General features: G+C 32.2%; 1 pseudogene; it reads left to right on the forward strand.

The window, feature by feature from the left end:
- The first annotated feature begins 372 nt into the window (after nt 1–372).
- LOC132280222 (7-deoxyloganetin glucosyltransferase-like) lies at nt 373–8,699 on the forward strand (annotated as a pseudogene).
- Nucleotides 8,700–9,464: the final 765 nt, after the last annotated feature.

Genomic DNA, 9,464 nt, shown 5'->3' on the forward strand with positions numbered 1-9,464 from the left:
CAAGCCGGCCATTGTAATAAATTATGTGTGTATAAAAATTTCTCATAGTTAGTAACATAAGCCATTGAATTAACTAATCTAGGAGTTATGGGTTTGTAAAATTATATTATTTTGGATAAATGGTGAGTTATATGAATTAATAATTTTTATTAGGAATTTCTTAATTAGGTGACATTTTTTAAATGTTAGACTTAGAATTAAAAAATAATTTATTAATTGTTATATAATTATAATATTGATATACAAATTAATCTAGTTTGATTAAATTATTTATATACAAGAATATTGTGTTTCTCCCCCACACAAAATTAGGATTCTAGTTCTTGCAATCAAGCATACTTTAATTTTAAAAAAATTAAATAGCCCACAAATTTCCCATTCCCGCGGGCGCCTCAGTCCACTCTGTAAATAAATGAATATTAAAAAAAAAAATTGCCCTAAAAATTTGCACCCGCTCTCGACAATTCCCACTCTTTCCAGAAGCCCCACTCTCTCCAGAAGCCCCATTCTCATTTATGCTTTAAAAATCCCTAATTGCGGCAAGCAAAGAAACCCACTAATCTGTTTCAAGGAAAGCTTGCCTTGCTTGCTTGGATCGCGATTCCCTAAGCTCTAAATTGAATCGTGACTCTTCTCCCCTCTCTCCGTCCTAATTCATGCAATAGCCCCCTCAGATGCTAAGGTTTTGCATGCGTGTTTGGCTGTTCTGTTAGTCTGATAACTCTAAGACTGGGGAGGCTCAAATGGATGGGTTAACCACATTAACGGTGCCCCCTTTTTCACTTCCGGCAACCCAAGGTCAGTTTCAAAGTCCCTTTTATGAATAAACCAACAATCTGTATATGTTTATATATATATATATATATATATATATATATATATTTGTGTATTGTCAGGTGTTGAAATTGTCTTTCCTTCTAGGGTTTTTGTTTAGTTTTTAAATTTTGTTTGATTCTGAAATTTTCAACACTCCTACTTTCAAAATTGGCGATTTCTACAGTTGAAGATTTGAACTGTGATTTCTGAAGTTAACAACTGCGTGTTTTTCGCTGTGTCTTCTAAACCCACATGGTTGGACTGTTGAATTTCAGGGCTTTTGAAGGTTTTTGAAGGGCGGCCAGAATTGCGACTTTGTTAGCTGTGGGGTTAGCGTACCTTACCTTAGATGATTTTGTGAGTTTGGGTCTAGGTCCAAGTTCTGGTATGTACAGATTTGTGTGTTTATATATGTATAGATTAGATGATTTTTGCATTTTCTTCTATATGCTTTATACGAATCGGTGAGGCTTGTTTGATGAATGCATACAATCTTTTTTTATCTTTAGATGCATTAATTAAACAAGCCCATTTCAATTATTAATTAATTAAGTCTATGATAAAACATACAATATATATTGTTTAGAGATTAATCACCAGTGAGGCCATTTTCTATCCTCTCAACAATACCACTTGGGCATGTTACAATCGGATTGCTTGTTCTTAGTTTCTTCTTTTCGTTGGTGTAGAGGTTTCTGTGTGTGTGTGTGTATATATATATATCACATATAACTATTTAGAGATGCAAACTTTCTCACAAGATTAATTTTGATTGTATGGTTGATATAAACTGGCTATATGTCTTGTTCTTGTATAATATATAAAAATAACTTTATGGGCTTGCTTAATTTCTACTTTGTTCTTTTGCTTTTTCTTTTTTCATTGTCAATTTGAATCCGTGACCAGCCTTCTTTAATTTTTTTTATTTTTATTATTTATTTATTATTTATTTAATTTGTACTCACATAACAAATTAATAACTTCTACTATTTTATTGTTCTTTGTTTTTTTTTTTAATTTTTTATTTTTCGATAAAGTAACAAAATTGTATTGGGTAAATATGCTTCTATCCCTCTGGAAGTCTCTGGATTAGGGGAATTATGCATGGTGGAGGATTACACTGTTGTGTAGGTCATTATAAATATTTAAAAGAAAATAAAAAGTTTTTTTTTTTTTTTTTTTACCAAAAAAAAAAAAAAAAGATTATTGAGTTACTTCAAGTCTTCAACCAATTCATATATCATCAGAGCTAAACTTCTACTTCTACTTCTCTACATCATAGGAACAAAAACTCTAAATTTCATACTTAAATGGTATAAGCTAAGTTTTACCTGCATAACTTAGATTTTGCCATTTTTGCATTCCCGTTCTCGTTCACGCTCCCACTTCTGTGTGACTTAAAGGGTATGAGCTTTCCTCCCCGGGTATAAGCAATAATACTTCAATTCCAAATTATGTATAAATTATATATATACGTGGGATTCAAAACTTGATGTTTCTTTCATCTATCTCCAAATACCATTGATCAATAACTTATCGGATATAAAAAACTCCAACACAATACCGTTAACCAATTAACACTCAAGTGGCACCACTTATTGAAATAGGCTTGTTTGATGAATGCATCTAAAGATAAAAATGACAAGACTAACAAATTTAGGTTATATTTTTTTTAGGATTTCTCAGCAACTAACGTAGCATTAATCATATCTAAAAAAAAAAAAAAAAAAAAAAAAAACTAGATCTTTACGTTTTAATTTGTCTTTTTTTTTTTTTTCGTCTCTGGATCAGATCTGCTGGGTCAACTTGTCAACATGATCTATCATGTATAGAGCTTATTGTCATTAATATCTAGAACATAATTTTTAAGTTACTCACAGTTTACTGCTTTAAGGTGATTTGGTTTCTGTTAATGTTTTTTAATTATATATATATATAATTAGTACAAATGTTGTTAATATCATTATCCCATGTTGGACCAATAGTAGGTCTTTTGAATCTAGTTATAAGATAGCACTTACAATAGCATGATAGTATGAGAAAGCTAATACTTCATTTTTTTTATTTTTTTATTTAAAGGTTCTTGTAGTGAATAAGCATGAACGCATGAAATTAAAATCAGAAATTATAGAGTTTAAATTAAACACTTTAAGTACATAAAAGTAGTAATGATTGATTGTTAATTTCGCAATAAGTTATCGTAAGCCTGTTGAGCAACTAGTTGATGGCCATAAGTTAATTTTGCTTTGGCCATCAACATGCTTAGGATAAAGCAAAATTAACTTATTATTCTGATTGTGCTTTGATTAGTAAAACATCTTTCCCTAAACAATATCTTTATGTTATCTGAATACCTAATTTTTTTAATACTTATTTATTTGTAGACAATTCTTAAACAATCTCTCCCTTCGAATATAATTGAGGGGAACTATTTATTTGTGCCAATAAAGTATCAATAAGTGTTATTGAATGTTTTGGCTTTTCAATTAATTTTGACGTGCAATCAGCATGAGAATGAGATTGTAATATTTTCTCTAGAAATAAGTAGAACTTGTTCATATTGTGTGATCACATACATCTTGCAAAGGCATTTACTTGTTTCTACTTGTATTTAGTTTAAATTCCATTATTTTCAATACAACACATCAGTCTTAGGAATGGAAAGAAAGTGTATCTCAGTGGTCTCCAAGAAGACCAATTTAATTTGGAACTAATATGGTAAGCAACTTGTCAAGACTAGGCATGTCAAACCAGCCCCATTCCAACCATAACTTGTTGATCAACTAATTTGATGCCCCTTTTCTTCTTCGAAGAATTTTTTTTTTTATATATTATATTTCTTATTGATTAGGAAGAAAATGAAACATTCGGAAGAAAATGAAACATTCTTGTGGAGAGGATTACTACAGTAAATATACTAATCAGTTTGTGATTAATTTTAGTTTTCTATTTCGAGTTTGGACCACTTCTAGTTCAGCTTTATAACAAGTTTTAGTTTTGAGACTAAAATCTCAAATTGGTTTTGGACAAAGCACAACCCAACCCTTAAAATCTCTATGGAGCTTAACAATGGTGAATCAAACTCTGAGCAGTGCTCAATTCTGAGTTGTGTTCTTGCCCAGTTTGGGCTATAGTAATGCAGAAGTTCGATCTTGAAGCACGCCATGTGGCTGCAAAACAAGCATTTCAGGCTCTGTCAAGTGGGATTACAGAAGAAATCTGGAGCACCCTATATTTTCGTGTTGTAAAGAAAGCATTCGGTGAGAAATGAAGGCTGTTTTGCAACAGATCTAAGAGTGAAGATATGGTTTGTCTGCATCTTTAGCATTAAACTACTTGATGATTCATTACAATGACTACATCTGAGACCAGTTGCTCTTAAGCTTCGCATTTGGATGATTAGTAATAACTGCACCGTATGAATTTATTTGTTAATATGCAGTTGATGTCCACTGGACCTTTCAGTTTATAAATAATAAAAAAAAAGTTTTAATTCTGAGACTACACCATTTACAATTCAAGTATAAACCACTTTTAATTACTTTCAGTTGACCCCACTTTTGGATTGAGTTTGCACCCTTTTTTATTCAGTTTTGTTACCAGTTTGACTTCCAATTTGTACCACTATTGCTTAGATTGCCTGACCAGTTTCTTTTTCTCCTTCTCTTTAAATATTTTATACTATAATAATTTGTTTTCATATGCTATATATGAATATGATATTAGGAACAATTATGGAGAAAAACGAAAGTCTAAGGGTGTTGACAACCCTTACCAAGATATAGTCAAATAGGCCTTCAAACTCTGGAAAAAAAATGAGTGCTGAGGAGGAGCCTTATGGGGCAGCCTACTTGAAAGAATTGGAAATTTTCAGGAAGGAGCAAAAGGTAATGTCTTATTGGATACCACACAGTAACATTCAATTTGGTGGTTATTAAAATTTAGCTTTCTATTTTTCCTCACATGAATTTTTTTTTTTTTTTTTTTCCATAGTTTTAATAGATTAATAGTTTTAAACTTTTAATAGATGGAGCAGAGAAATGAAAATAGCAGGCAAAAATGAGTTGATTTATCTTTTTTATTGGTGTTCTTATTTTCTATTTATATTTTTTCTTTCATGTAACATATTTTGAAAACTTAGCTTTGGGTTCATTTTTTTGACATAGGCACTAATTGTATTTATTTATTGTTGGTTTTGCAAATTGTTGGATGAGCACATGCTAAAAGAATTCAAGCTCTTTTTGTTTAAGATGGTTTAAGTAGTTTATGTCCAGATCTTTGAACCCTTTGTTTAGGATTTTATAGCTCATTTTTGTTTAAGATCTCGGAACATTCTATTTAGGATACTAGCTTGTTTTTGTCCGGATGGTAAAACTCATATTTTTTTTTTTGGTCGCAATGGGCTTTATTGTATATGTTGTAAACAATACTTTTTTGGTTCATGTGGCTTATGTAATATCAAGTATTTATTTATTTGCATAATTATTTTGATGTGTTATATAATTTATAGGTTATAATGTTATAATTGGTGCCATATTAATATCTTATTAATATATATAAATTCAAAACAAAAAAAATAATATATTGAAAAAATAGGAACATTTTTCACTAACAAATTTTGTGGCCTATTTTGGATATTTGTTATGATATATATTTGTGGTCGATTAAAATTATAGTCTTATTCGTGGTCTATTTTGGGTAAAATATAGCCATAAATAAACTTCGTGGCATATTTTTGGTAGTTGCAATGACGTATATTTGTGGGCAATTAAAATTATAGTCAGGAATAAACTCTAGCTTATTTTGGGTATTTGTCACGACATATATTCGTGGGCAATTAAATTTATAGTCACGAATAAATTCTATCACGATAAATATTTTCGTTACAAAAGGATTGATGGCAATAGAAGGTATTTTATCACGAGTTCAAATTTGTGCCAAAAGTTTCACATTTTGCCAAGAAAATGTTTAGTCGCGGTTATTGGCATTCTGTGACGGGGCTACACCCACGATTGAGTCACGAGCTTTTTTTTTTGTGGCTAAAAAGCTTTCGCAACGAAATTTGAAAGTTTTTGCCACGAAGTGTCTTGTGGCAAGAACTCAAATTTGTTGTAGTGTAAAAAATAGATTTAGTGTTAAACGACATATTGTCACATAAAATTTTACTTCATTTTAAGTTGTGCTTAGCATTTTTAGTGATATTCAAATTGTATTATCAAATATACTTAGTTTGATCTTAATCTGTTTAGTATTAAATATTAAATTGAATTATCAAACACCACTTTTTTTTGATAAAAAAAGAACTGTGGTGATTAGAGATAAAATAATGAATATTTAATTTTAAAATTTACCAAAAACAACAATGGACGTAGATTTTCTTCACCGGGTAATATCTAGATTATTATGCCAATTCATGATTTTGAATCATAAAAGAGTGTCGTGGATTTAGATAAAAAGTATCCAGAAAATTTGAGGAGTCTTCCTTGGAGGATGATGATGATGAGATTTGGAGTGTGATATGGTTACCTGCACAGAGAGAGATTTGGAGTTACATGTGTACTATGTACAGGTGGGAGAGACGGGTCTTTTGCTTCTTTTTATTCTCTTTATTCTTTTTTTTTTTTAAAAAAAATTCTTTTAAAATGTAAAACTTAAGTATAGAAAATTCTAGTATAGGATTTGAAATTGCGTATGGATCAACCGCCCGTCTTGTCAACCGAATCAATCGGCCGACATAAATACGAGTTAATAGATGAAAATGCGTATGGATCTGTCACAATATTTTCTGTGATATTATGGTGCAGGTGATGGGTTTGAAAAATATAACATTTAAACATACCAAAAAAAAATATAAAACGAGAGCCGCAGTCGAGCATCGCTGATCAATCTGGGCTGATGCAACTGTCATTGGCAAAGACGTTTGGTTTGAAGTTAGCATGATCAATTTGACTTTCTATTTATTTAATTATTTTAATAACTTTTGTCACTCTTTGCCAAGAGCGAGCCTATAAAACTGAAGCTAATTTACTTGCCAATAGCATCCCACCAAGACATAGAGAGATAAATAGACATCTAGAGAGAGAGAGAAAATGGGTTTCATTGCTATGTTAGAGAAGTCTCATGCCGTATGCATGCCATACCCAGCACAAGGCCACATAAACCCCATACCCAGCACAAGGCCACATAAACCCCATGCTAAAACTAGCCAAACTACTCCATTCCAAAGGCTTTCATATCACCTTTGTCAACACAGAGTTTAACCATCAACGTCTCTTGAAATCCCGAGGACCTGATTCACTCAACGGCCTCTCCTCGTTTCGATTCGAAACCATTCCCGACGGCCTTCCTCCGTCAGATGCTGATGCTACCCAAGACATCCCCTCCTTGTCTGCCTCCACCACCAAGCACTGCTTAGCTCCATTCAGAGACCTCCTCTCAAAACTCAACAACACCACTTTGTCCAACGTACCTCCGGTCTCTTGCATAGTTTCTGATGGAGCCATGAGCTTCACTGTCGCAGCTGCCGAAGAACTGGGCATCCCTGAAGTCCTATTCTGGACGACAAGTGCTTGTGGCTTCATGGGTTATGTGCAGTATCCTAATCTCATTGAAAAGGGTTATGCTGGATTCAAAGGTACTGTATCAATTAATTTATCAAAACATATATAATTCTTGATCATATATCTACAAATTTACACTGCAATTTTTGTTCTAAAATATCAATAATTCTAGTGCAGGTATGAGTTTGGATGCGGTTATAGATTGGATACCAGGCATGAAAGGTATACGTTTGAAGGACATCCCAAGTTTCATTAGAAGCAATGACCCTGATGAATTTATGATCAAGTTCGTCATTGGTGAAATTGAGAGAGCTAAAAGAGCTTCAGCTATTATTTTAAACACATTTGAAGAACTCGAGCATGAGGTTGTGAACGCACTCTCGTCCATGTTTCCTCCAATTTACACAATTGGACCTTTACATTTACTCATCAACAAGATTGACAACAATGATTTGAAGCTGATAGGATCAAATTTATGGAAAGAAGAGGCAGAGTGTCTTTCATGGCTCGACGCGAAAGAACCTAACTCTGTTGTGTACGTAAATTTTGGAAGCATTGCTGTCATGACACCCACCCAACTGGTTGAGTTTGCTTGGGGGCTAGCAAACAGCAACCAAACCTTTTTGTGGGTAAAAAGGCCTAACCTTGTCTCCGGGGATTCGGCTATCCTTCCACCGGAGTTCGTGTCCGAGACCAAAGAAAGGGGCTTATTGACAAGTTGGTGTCCACAGGAGCAAGTTCTCGCCCACCCGTCAATTGGAGGGTTCCTCACTCACAATGGGTGGAATTCAACACTTGAAAGCATTAGTTGCGGAGTGCCGATGATCTGTTGGCCATTTTTTGCAGAGCAGCAGACCAACTGTTGGTTCTGCTGCAATGAATGGGGCATAGGGATGGAGATAGATAGTGATGTCAAGAGAGATGAAGTTGAGCTTCTTGTTAATGAGTTGATGGTTGGAGATAAGGGAAAAGAAATGAAGAAAAAGACCATGGAGTGGAAGAATTTGGCTGAAGAGGCAATTAGTACAAGTTCGGTTGGGTCATCTTACATGAATCTAGAGGAAATGATCAATAAAGTGCTTCTCTCTCCGAAGTATTAAACTAATTAGTACTTATTATTTTAGTTTTAGTGAATCTGAATCGAAAGTTCTGTTTGCAAGTTTGTAACATGTATGAATAAATTTATATCTTGCTTATATATATATATATATATATATGTATATATATAAAATGTTTGTAACATCTATTTCCAAGTCATGGTCTTGTAATGCGAGCATTTTTGTTTGTTATGGAATGGATAGAAAAAGTCTTCTCATTGTTTTAGAGTTATGCATGTAATAAGACAAATTGTTTGAATGCACAAATGATGACAGCTTAGTACGTTTGAGACAGGCCAATGTAGATAAGCCATGACGATTAGCAAAACAAAAGCTAACCATTAAAGTTGCTGTGCGGAATTCGAGCTTATTTGTATAATTAGAGTTTTAGAATTGGAGTAAAATTTGGTTCGATTTTGTTAATTATTTTTATTTAATTTTATAAATTTTAATTTTAAAATTTCAATTCTATATAAATAAACACAATTTTAAAAAAATTTCAATAAAAAATTATTTATATAATTGGAGTTTTGGATTTGGAGAAAAATTTGGTTCAATTTTGTTAATTATTTTTATTTAATTTTAAAAATTTTAATTTTAAAATTTCAATTCTATACAAATAAACACAATTTTTAAAAAATATCAATAAAAAAAAAAATGAAATGTAAATCTAAACTCAATTTGAATTGGGAATAAGAAAATGAGATTGAGTTTTGTAGGGCTCGCCATAGATTGATCTGTACTCTAATTATTGGCAATTAAATTCAATTCTGGTCTTGAATTGTCCACAAAATCTTCCTCTATCAAAAATAAAGATCTCGATCTTGCACTCTATTAAACTCAAATAATTGGAAAGAAAAGGAAAGGTAAAATGAGTGATGGCCTGAATTGTAATTGGTTTAAAGGTAAAAAGGGAATTAAAAGGAAAAATAACGAACACATAGCCTAAGTACTTGAAAATGTAGGAAAAGAAATAGATATCTAGTGATTA

Source organism: Cornus florida, unplaced genomic scaffold (assembly GCF_030987335.1).
Source record: "Cornus florida cultivar Cherokee Brave unplaced genomic scaffold, ASM3098733v1 CherokeeBrave_3.0.0_Hap2_Chr10, whole genome shotgun sequence".
Lineage (NCBI taxonomy): Eukaryota > Viridiplantae > Streptophyta > Magnoliopsida > Cornales > Cornaceae > Cornus > Cornus florida.